Source organism: Hipposideros armiger, unplaced genomic scaffold, assembly GCF_001890085.2.
Source record: "Hipposideros armiger isolate ML-2016 unplaced genomic scaffold, ASM189008v1 scaffold_153, whole genome shotgun sequence".
In the NCBI taxonomy this organism is placed as follows: domain Eukaryota; kingdom Metazoa; phylum Chordata; class Mammalia; order Chiroptera; family Hipposideridae; genus Hipposideros; species Hipposideros armiger.
Genome location: NW_017731503.1, coordinates 1,362,078 through 1,370,389, shown reverse-complemented (window position 1 = coordinate 1,370,389; position 8,312 = coordinate 1,362,078). Strand labels below are relative to the sequence as shown.

The window sequence follows — 8,312 nt, the reverse complement described above, 5'->3', positions numbered from 1 at the left end:
TATATTTTTTGGGGGGTCGGCCGAGTGGCTCAGTTGGTTAAGAGCTCGCTCAAGAGTTTGAGCTCTGAGCAACAGCGGTTCGAGTCCAGCCTGAGCTGAGCAGCCGCTGAGCTGCCAACAGGTAGCAAGATGGCTCAGCTAAAAAAAAAAAAAGTTTGTTGTTCTCCTGTTGCTTTTAATATTCTTCTTTTGTCGTTAAACTTTGGCATTTTAACTATGATGTATCTTGTTGTAGGCCTCTTTGGATTCACCTTCTTTGGGACTCTGCACTTCCTGGTCTTCAATACCATTTCCTTCACCAGGTTAGGGAAGTTTTCTGTCATTATTTCTTTGAATAGGTTTTCAATTCCTAGCTGTCTCTCTTCTCCTTCAGGTAGCCCTATGATGCAAAAATTGTTATGCTTGATGTTTTCCCAGAGACCCGTTAAACTCTCTTCATTTTTCTCTTTTTGGATTATTTTTTCATTTGCTATTCTGATTGGGTGCTTTCTGCTACCTTAACTTCTAAATCACTGTTTTAATCCTCTGTTTCATATAACCTACTGTTGATGCCCTCTAGTGTATTCTTCATTTCAGTTATTGTATCCTCTATTTCCAACTGGTTCTTTTTTTATGTTTTCTATCTCAATTTTTATGTTCCCTATCTCTCTGTTGAAGTTCTGCCTGAGATCACTGAGCACCTGAATAACCAATGTTTGTAATTTTGTGCCTGGTAGATTGCTTGTCTCCATTTTGTTTAGTTCTTTTCCTGGAGCTCAGTTCTGCACTTTTATTTGGGATATATTTCTTTGTCTCCCCATTTTGGCTGTCTCCCTGTGTTTGCTTATATGTATTAGGTAGGGCTACTAAGCTTCCTAGTCCTAGAAGAATGGCTGTATATTGTAAGTGTCTTGTGGGACCCAGTGTTACAGTTTTCCTGGTCACCAGAGCCAGGTGCTCCAGGTCTGTCACTTGTATGTGTTGTGTGTGCCCTCCTGTTGTAGTTGAGCCTTGGTTGTTGTTTGCATGTCAATGGGAGGTATTGACCCTTAGTCTGATTGATTGTGAGTACTGGCTATGATTACAGTGGAGTAGCTGTGGTGCAGTGACTGACCCTTAGAGCAGAGTTTGCTTTAGTGAGGCTCTGGTGCCTGCCCAGTCTGACCTTTGGATGTATTATCCTTGAAGGCAGTTTTGGCTTGGTTCAAAGCTGGCTACAAGGTGTGCCAGCCCTGGGGCCTCTTGGAAGGGATCCACTACAGGCAAAGTTTAGCTGCAGCCTTTGCTCTGCCACAAAGCAATCTGCAGATGGTTATCATCTGCACTGAGCTTAGAGGTGCCTTGAGAGGTCAAGCTGCAAACCAAGGCTGCTGTCTCTAGTGTCCGGCTTAGGGCTACTTAGACAGAGGTATGAGGCATTCTGAAGCCAGATGCTGCTTGTTTGGGTTTTGTGAGCTTTTGAATTATTTTATGAAAGTTCACAGCATCAGCTGAGAACAAGTTTTTTGTACAGAAAGGCTGGTCAAAGTGGCTTGGGTGCGCCCGGATATTGGGTGGGGTGGGGTCTCCAGGAATAAAAAAAGTTGATAGTCATTTTGATGGAGACTCAGATATGGCCTCTGCCAGCATCTGCACACAGGGTGGTGGGAGGCCTCAAGAAAGAAACAATGGCTTCTGCCAGTAACTCTGTCTGGTAGAACGCTGCCCCTCTAACACTCACCCTTGAGTCAGACAATTCAGTTCCTTCTCATAAGTCCCTGGCACCTTTCGAGCCAATGCCCCAGCACTGGAGCTCAGAGTGAGTGAGGCCATCAGCAAGTAAGTCCATGTGATGTGCCTTTAAGAAGAGCGCCTGGGACTCCAAGTCAACCTTTACCTCCTCAGCCACAATCTCTGCTGGTTTTCTCAAACAGAAGCTATGGAGCTATGGAGAGTTCTCTTCCTGGCACTGGAACCCTAGGCTGGGGAGCCTGGGGTGGGGCTAGGACTCCTCACTCCTCCAGGGGTACCTCCACAGCCAAGATATTCCTCCTGATTTGTAATGGTCACACGCAGGTATGTGACTAGCTTGGTCCATGTCAATGACCATCCTACCTGACTAGAGGTGGCTTCTTCGGTATGTCCATAGCTGTAGGGCTTTAGTTCAGCAAGAATTCAGTTTCTTTTCAATGATGGTTATTCTCTAGTTTACCTGAAATTGATGTGGTCCTAAGAGGAGGTGAGCAGAATGTTTACCTACTCTGCCATCTTGACTGGAAATCCCTTTCATTTCAGATTTTGTTTATTTGTGCCTTTTCTCTTTTTTCCTTCGTTAATCTAGCCAGGGGTTTGCCGATTTTATTAATCTTTTCAAAGAACCAGCTATTTGTTGCATAATTTTTCTTATTGTCTTTTTTCTCCATTCCATTAAATTTGCCCTAATTTTTATTATTTCCTTCCTTCTGCTGATTTTGGACTTCATTTCTTCTTTTTTTTTCTTTAAGATGATGTTGTTTCTTAGGGGTTTTTCTTGTTTTTTGAGATATGCCTGTGATTATATAAATTTCTCTCTTAATATGTTTTCACAGTATCCCAAAAATTTTGATACAATATATTTTCATTTTCATTTGTTTCTATGTATCTTTCAATCTCTTCTTTTTTCCTTCTTCTTCTTTAACCCAGTCGTTCTTTAGTCGCATGTTGTTTAATCTCCATGTATTTGTGTTTTCACTGTTTCTTTTTGCAGTTGATCTCCAATTTCAAAGCATTGTGATCAGAGAATATGCTTATGATTTTAATCTTTTTAAATTTGCTGAGGCTACTTTTGTGTCCCAGGATATGGCCTGTCCTTGAAAGTGTTCCATGTTTACTGGAAAATAATGTATAATCTGGTGTTCTAGGATGAAAAGTTCTGTAATTGTCAATTATGTCAGTTTGGTCTAATGTGTCAATTAAGGCTGATATTTCCTTATTGATTTTATGTTTGAATGATCTATCCCTAGTTGTCAATTGTGCATTTAGGTCCCCTACTATAGTTGTGTTTTTGTCAGTTTCTCCATTTAGTTCTCTTATGAGTTGCTTTATATATATTGGTGCTCTCTAATTGGGAGCATATATATATTGACATATGAACATATATATTACAAGTATATCATCATGTCATCATGTATTGTTCCCTTTATCATTATGAAATGTCCACCTATGTCTCTTATTACACTTTTTGTTTTGAAATGTGCCTTTTCAGATATAAGTATGGGTTCTCCTCCATTTCTCTGGGTGCAATTTGTTTGGATTATCTTTTTCCACCCTTTCACTTTCAGTCTATATTTGTCCTTGCATCTGAGATGTGTCTCTTGAAGGCAGTATGTTGTTGGGTTTTGATCAAATCTGCTACTCTGTGCCTTCTTATTGGTGAGTGCAGGCCATTTGTATTTAGGGTGATTATTGATATATGAGGATTTCCTACAACCATTTTATCTTTTGTTTTCTGATATCTCAGTGTCACCATTGTTTCCTTGCTTTTGTGTTTCTGTCTGTTATTTTAATGTAATCATGTTCTATGATTTTTTCCTTTTTTATGTTATATGTCTCAGTTTTGGATTTTTTGAGTGGTTATCATTGTTTGTGTAAAAGAATATTTCATATATACTGTAGTCTTTTTTTCTCCAGTATCCATCTTCTCTCCATTCCCCTTTGCAAATTCAGGTCTTTACCCCCTCCCATTTTATATTTCTATTGTCACAAATTATCCTTATTTATGCTGTGAGCTCATTTGTGAATACAGCAGCAAACTGTCTTCTTACTCTTCTTTCTTTTTTCACTTTTTAATCTCCTCTACCCCTTATGTTATGTTTAAGTGTATAGTGCCCTATTTTGCATAGGGGTAGTCATTTTCTGCTTCAGTCAGTTTGTTATTAATCTTACTCATAGTATTGCATCTTTTTGTCTTTTTGTTTCAGGCAGAATAATCTCCTTCAGTATTTCCTGTTAGTCCTTCAAGTGAAAAATTCCCTCAGCTTATGTCTATCTGCAAAGGTCTTTACAACTCCTTCATATCTAAAGGATAACTTTGCTGGATATATTATTCTTGACTGTAATATATATTTTCAATAGTTTCAGTATTTGATTTCTTTCTCTCCTGGATTGTAGAGTTTCTGCTGAGAGATTTTTTGATAATCTAATGAGCTTTTCTTTGTATGTTTTCCCTGACTACCTTGAGAATTCTTTCTTTGTCATTAATTTTTGACAACCTTAAAATAATCTGCCTTGGTAAGGGCCTTTTAGCATTGAGGTAATTAGGTGTTTTTGTTTGCTTCTTAGATTCAAAGATCCAGTTCTTTCATAGGTTTTGGAAGTTCTCATCAACTATTTGTTTGAATATGCTCTCTGTGCCCTTCTCCCTTTCTTTTCCTTCTAGTGTGCCCATTATTCTTATATTGCTCTTTCTGAAGGAGATAGATAGTCCTTGTAGAGTTCTTTCAGTTTTTTAACTCTCAAGTCTCTCTCTCTTTCCATCAGCATCATTTCCAGATTTCTATCTTCAACATGGCGGATTCTTTCCTCCATCTAGTCAGCTGTATTTCCTAATCTCATCATTTCATTCTTCATCTTTTTATTAAGTTCTTCATCTTCAGGATTTCTAGTTGTTGTTTTTTTAAGTTGCAATCTCTTTGGTAAAGTATGCATTTTGTCTGTTGATTTCATTTCTGAGTTCATTAAACTACCTGAGTTTTCTGGCATCTCCTTGAATTTTTTCAGAACTGCAATCTTGAATTCTCTGTCATTTAAGTCACATATTCCCATGTCTTTAAGTTTATTTTCAGGAGACCTGTCATTTTCTTTCTGAGCTGCCTTGTTACTTTGGTCATTCATGATAATTGACAGATTACAATATTTTGCCACTTATAATGCACACCCATGTTTTTGGCCAAAACTTTCAGAGAAAAAATCTTCTGTTTTAATTTTTTAATTCAAATTTTTATTTGTTTGCATTTAAGCACTTTTTTTTTTGTAAAGTAATAGCTTGGTTTGAGAGCATAATATGTTCCAGAAACAAACTACTTGTATTCCAAGACATGGCTCATTTACCAAGTTAAAATGTATTATTAGGTTGGTGCAAAAGTAATTGTGGCTTTTGCAATTATGTGTAATGGCACAAACCACTATTACTTTTGCACCAACCTAATAGAAATGTTTGCTCATCTTGCGGAAAACTCACAAACCAAGGTTTTACTGTATTATACATGAATTTTAGCATTTATTCTTAAACATATTATGACAAGAAATTTTATGTACCAGTAACAAATTTATGATATTTATGCATCATGAAAGGCCAAGAACTCTTCATTGTTGCAAGTTCGTCATAAGTTCAACAAAACCGATGATTGTATTCCAGGGTATTATTTTGCATATCAATATCATTATTGATTTCTGGAGTTACACTTTTAACTCATAAGCATAAACAAAATAATTAAAAACATTTACATAGATATGGTATTAGTACTACCCATGTATAATGCTCATCTTTATTTTTCCCTCACAAATTTGTGCAAAAAAGTGTGTATTATATGTGGCAAAATATGGTATTTTGCTTCCTAAACCTCTATGGGAATGAATTCTGTGGTAGGTTGATATGAAGAGGTCTTTCTTTTGTTTTCCAGTTGGTGGAACTGGAGCATTTTTTCTCTTGCCTGTTCTGACTATCATGGTGGAAGATTTCCTGGGAAGGTGGGCTTCTCTTCTGTAACAAAATTACCTTGTTTTCAGGAAACCACATCCGTGGGAGATTGTGGTGAGTGATAGGGTTCTAAAACTCCCAAATTCCAGTGCTGTCTCTGGAGCCAGACGCAGAGATGTGTGGTTCAGCAGCTTTGGGTACCCCCATTGGAATCAGCCATGAAAGGTGAGGGTGAAATAGGGTGGGCTGGGAGTATCCACTGGTGTGTTTGTATCTTTGTTCTCTGAGTAATGGCAACTGCGAGCTCACAGAAGCCTCACTCTTATATATCCTCATTTCTTACTGGAATTAGCCACAGTGTGTGCCTGTAGCTCAGGAGTTGTCTTTCCAATTCTGAGAGCTACTGATATTCTGCTCTTTAATTTGACTCTGTTATCATTTCTTTTGGGGCCTGCTGCTAGCAATTGGAGGGGGTGGGAAAGGCAAGCTTTTGGATAGTGGGGGAGGCATCTAGGCTCCGTGGTTTTGTTTTCTGACTGGTAGTGAAGCCTATTGGACTGCAGTTTTTTTCACTTCTGTATTTGGCCTTTGCCCCATGGTCTCTGTCCCAATAGCTGGGTTCAGCCAAGATTGTTTAGGGCCACAGAGAGTGCACCTGCAGTCTCAGTCTTCCCCTCTCCAAGGACCATAGTGAGCTCTAGTCTATGTCTGTGACCCCAATCTTTGCACTTCTCCTTTTGCTCCTCCTCTATTTGTCCCGATTCACCCACCTTCAGATGTTTTGATGCATGGATCTCTCAGACATATTTGTGTGTTGCGTAAGGCATCCTTTGTTGAATTATAGCTAATCCAGTTGTTGTGCCTTCAAGGGGACAGATTAAGAAGTACCCTCATGTCATGATGTTCCTGATATCACCCATGAATTACAGAAGTTTAAGATCAAACTCATGAGTGAATTGGTCAGCAATGGCATCCAGATATACCAGTTCCCAGTAGATGATAAAATTATTGCTAAAAGCAATACTTCAATGAGTGAACACTTGCCATTTGCTGTTTTAGGAAGTATTGATGAAGTAAATGTTGGAAATAAGATGGTCAAAGCTTGCCAGTACCTTGAGGTGTTGTACAAGTGGGAAATAAAAACCTCTGTGACTTTGCCAAGCTCCCGGAAATGCTCACTTGTACAAACATGGAGGATTTGTGAGAACTGATCTGCATTGGATACTGTGAACTCTACAGGTCTTGCAAACTGGAGGAAATGGGCTTTACTGATGTGAGTGCAGAGAATAAGCCACTCAGTCTTCAAGAGAACTACAAAGCCAAAAGAACTGAATTTGATTGTGAATGTCAAAGGAAAGAAAAAGAAATAAAGTAGGTTTTTGTGCAGCAAGCAAAGGAGAAAGATGCCATACTGAAAAAAGCTGAAAGAGAGCTGCAGGCCAAATTTGAGTACCTCAAAAGAGTTTGCCAAGAAAAGATAGCAAAATAAGACCATCATGGCGATGGACAGCAAGCTGAAGGACAAGGACCACAAGAACTCCAATTTTACATAAACAAAGGTTCCAGATCACAGAAGGTCATCACAAGCAAAAGTTATTAAAAAAGTTAGAAGTATGCTGTGATTTTCTTGCTGTTTCATTTGCTGCATAACTTATTCTGTATCTGCCAAATAGCCACAGTTACTTTATATTCCAAGATGAACCTTTTCTTTTGGTGCATACTAAATATAAAATTGTAGGATTATGTTTAAAATGTAGTATGTACCTGAAACTAACTTTTCAATAGTTTTATAGAACTTTTTAATGTTTTATTTAATTTTCCAATTGGTAATACAATATGATCCTAAGCTTTTTAATCAAATTTTATACAACATGATGGCCTTCCATGTTTCAGGATGCTTTACTGTGGTTGATGTATTATTATGAGGAAACAAAATATGTTTAAAAGTAAAAACATCCAGGTATATAAACCCTTTCTCTAGTCAAAAATACTTGTGAACCTGGGTGTTATCAAAGTATTTTCATGAGGATGTATTACACACTTGTTGCTTAGAACTCTATCTTCTAGGGGAATAAAATACAGTTGAATCATCTGATTAAAATATTTCTTTAGAAAATTAATTAAATTGTGAATATTAAAGATATAAAAGTTTAGATAATTCATATCTCAAGGAAATTTGAATTCAGTGCCTCAGTAGTATTTGCATAACAATTAATTTTTCTTAACAGTCATAAGTATACAATTTTTCACTTTTTGTACTTGAATATACTAAAATGTGTTTAAATTACTTTAACTTTCCTTTTTACAAAATATCATCTTAAGACACATGTTATCAAATTTCTGGTGAAGATAGCAGAGTAGGTAAATGCTGGGCTTGCATCTTCTTGCAATCACATTAAAATTACAAATAAACTACAGAACAATCATCACTGAGAATTTCCTGAAGTCTAGCTGAATAGAATAAACCATGACAGGACTTGTAGAAGAGGGAGAGATGCGAAATAAGCAGGTCCCAAAAAGGCATGTGGTGGTTAATAAATTGGGAAGGATTTATTGCAGAGGACCCCCTAAGGAGTAATTGGTCCTAGCCACATACCAAGCTCCCCAGCCCAGGGTTCCAGTGCTGGAAAGAGGAGTCCCCTTAACTTCTGGCTGTAAAAACCAGTGTGGATTGTGG

The 8,312-nt window shown here is 37.7% G+C and overlaps 1 pseudogene; it reads left to right on the top strand.

The window, feature by feature from the left end:
• The window catches only part of LOC109387319 (septin-10 pseudogene), a 14,430-nt pseudogene extending 7,306 nt beyond the window's left edge, over positions 1 to 7,124 (top strand).
• The last annotated feature ends 1,188 nt before the right edge of the window (positions 7,125 to 8,312 follow it).